Source organism: Montipora foliosa, chromosome 4 (genome assembly GCF_036669935.1).
Source record: "Montipora foliosa isolate CH-2021 chromosome 4, ASM3666993v2, whole genome shotgun sequence".
NCBI classification, from domain to species: domain Eukaryota; kingdom Metazoa; phylum Cnidaria; class Anthozoa; order Scleractinia; family Acroporidae; genus Montipora; species Montipora foliosa.
This window is the reverse complement of record NC_090872.1, coordinates 36,766,593-36,769,092: the sequence shown is the minus strand read 5'-3', so window position 1 is coordinate 36,769,092 and position 2,500 is coordinate 36,766,593. Positions and strand designations below refer to the sequence as shown.

Here is a 2,500-nt window from a genome sequence, read left to right as displayed (position 1 = left end):
AATGGTGCTCAATTACCTATTGTATTTTCCGGGATTTGATTGGCTTAGACAAACTGTCCTATATTTTCTAAATTGGACAGTTCGCCTGTTTTTAAAGGAAAACCCTATCTGAAACTATCCAAATTAATCCTTAATTGGACAGTTTAAAGAATTAAAGAATAATAGCTATGCTAACAATTGCGGATTAACTACCAGGTATATAATTAAGTTGAAAACGTAGCTGTGACTGTCTGTGGTCAAAGGAAGCTTTGACACTCGACATTAAACCCGGCACCAGAGTCGTAGCCTGTAAAACAAGCTTGCTCCAGGCGGGGATCGAACCCGCGACCTTCGCATTACCCCAGCACTGTAAGTGACTGTTGCCAGTACTGCTTATAAGTACGACGCTCTAACCTACTGTGCTACGGGAGCTATGACAGTTGCCCCGACGAACCACCCGGTGGCTTCCCGATGACCCTTCAATTGTCTTTCGAGTGTCCTTTCCCACGACACCCATAATAATAAAAATACTTATAATAAAAATAGTAATAATACTAATAATACTTATTATAATAATATAATGATAATAATAATAATAATAATTATTATTATGATGATGATGATGATGATGATGTTTATTATTATTATTATAAATGCTCGGCAGTATCTCAGTATGATCAAGCCCGAAATGCCCCAAATTGAAGAACCGAACCGCGTGGATATGCTTCATACCCATCACATATTCTTATTCAACGTTCCGCCAACACTGATGAAGCGAGGAGCTCGGCTAGCTCAGTCGGTAGAGCATGAGACTCTTAATCTCAGGGTCGTGGGTTGGAGCCCCACGTTGGGCGGTGTATCTCTATTATTGCCTGACTAAACGCTCTTGTTTTCTTTTTGTGTAACTTATTAATTTTGTTTTTTCGTAGAGTAGCAACTTGATAGATTTCAAGGAAGTAACGGATGTTAGAAGAATTCAAGAATAATAGCTATGCTAACAATTGCGGATTAACTACCAGGTATATAATTAAGTTGAAAACGTAGCTGTGACTGTCTGTGGTCAAAGGAAGCTTTGACACTTGACATTAAACCCGGCACCAGAGTCGTAGCCTGTAAAACAAACTTGCTCCCGGCGGGGATCGAACCCCCGACCTTCGCATTACCCCAGCACTGTAAGTGACTGTTGCAAGTACTGCTTATAAGTACGACGCTCTAACCTACTGTGCTACGGGAGCTATGACAGTTGCCCCGACGAACCACCCGGTGGCTTCCCGATGACCCTTCAATTGTCTTTCGAGTGTCCTTTCCCACGACACCCATAATAATAAAAATACTTATAACAATAATAGTAATAATACTAATAATACTTATAATAATAATAATATAACAATAATAATTATTATGATGATGATGATGATGATGATGATGATGATTATTAATATTATTATAAATGCTCGGCAGTATCTTAGTATGATCAAGCCCGAAATGCCCCAAATTGAAGAACCGAACAGGGTGGATATGCTTCATACCCGTCACATATTCTTATTTAACGTTCCGCCAACACTGCTGAAGCGAGGAGCCCGGCTAGCTCAGTCGGTAGAGCATGAGACTCTTAATCTCAGGGTCGTGGGCGGTGTATCTCTATTATTGCCTGACTAAACGCTCTTGTTTTCTTTTTGTGTAACTTATTAATTTTGTTTTTTCGTAGAGTAGCAACTTGATAGATTTCCAGGGAGTCACGGATGTTAGAACTGAAACTGACCTAAAGCAACAGAAGTAATAACACTTGCGGTGCCAAACACAATTTCCAAAAGTAATCGGATTTTGATGAATTTGACATGCAAGTTGGTTGGACAGCGGTAAATATGAATGCTGCATACAGCAGGGAGATTTGAATTGGGTACAACATTGAGTTAGCCAATTAGGTCTATTAAGCTCAAGCCGAGATGAGATGCTGTAAAACGCATCATTTTTTGATTTGTCTAGGCAAAACATAGTTAGTAGCAAAAGGATGTGACCTCATTAATGCATTCAAATTCACGACGCCGATAGAAAAACTCAGACTAAATCGATTAACCTTTTTCCTCGAGGCTGAAGCCGAAATGAGAAGCTGTCATACGCATCATCTTTTGATTTGTCAAGTGAGAACGATGCGACTTCATTAATTCATTCCTTTTCACGGAATTATGCCCAACTACAACGATTGTCATGGAATTCAGATTTAAACAAACCTCACCTGGACATCAATAAAATCTAAGGCACCGATGGGAGTTGAACCCATGACCGCCAGTTTACAAGACTGGCGCTCTAACCAACTGAGCTACGGTGCCTTGCACGTAAACCTACGTAAACTGCCACTGAACTTAAGCCTTGGGATTTGATCAACGTCCTTTCATAAACTTGAAAAGCACTGTTGCTGTCAAAGAACCATCTGTCATTTCGATCAAAGAAGCGTAACGAAATATATTTTACCGCTCATCAGTACATCAAGTCAACTTTAATAGAAAGTAAGATTGCCTCC

The 2,500-nt window shown here is 39.8% G+C and overlaps 4 non-coding genes across 4 annotated transcripts; 1 reads left to right on the top strand and 3 right to left on the bottom strand.

Moving 5' to 3' along the window:
• Nucleotides 1–300: 300 nt before the first annotated feature.
• On the bottom strand, nt 301–411 carry Trnai-uau (transfer RNA isoleucine (anticodon UAU)). Its single transcript has 2 exons — nt 374–411; nt 301–336 (listed from the first exon to the last, which is right to left on the bottom strand). It is a non-coding gene; the product is annotated as a tRNA-Ile (tRNA).
• A 349-nt stretch (nt 412–760) lies between these two features.
• On the top strand, nt 761–833 carry Trnak-cuu (transfer RNA lysine (anticodon CUU)). The gene has a single exon. It is a non-coding gene; the product is annotated as a tRNA-Lys (tRNA).
• Nucleotides 834–1,103: 270 nt separating this feature from the next.
• Trnai-uau (transfer RNA isoleucine (anticodon UAU)) lies at nt 1,104–1,214 on the bottom strand. The gene is made up of 2 exons: nt 1,177–1,214; nt 1,104–1,139 (listed from the first exon to the last, which is right to left on the bottom strand). It is a non-coding gene; the product is annotated as a tRNA-Ile (tRNA).
• A 1,021-nt stretch (nt 1,215–2,235) lies between these two features.
• Nucleotides 2,236–2,309, bottom strand: Trnat-ugu (transfer RNA threonine (anticodon UGU)). The gene has a single exon. It is a non-coding gene; the product is annotated as a tRNA-Thr (tRNA).
• Between the last annotated feature and the right edge of the window lie 191 nt (nt 2,310–2,500).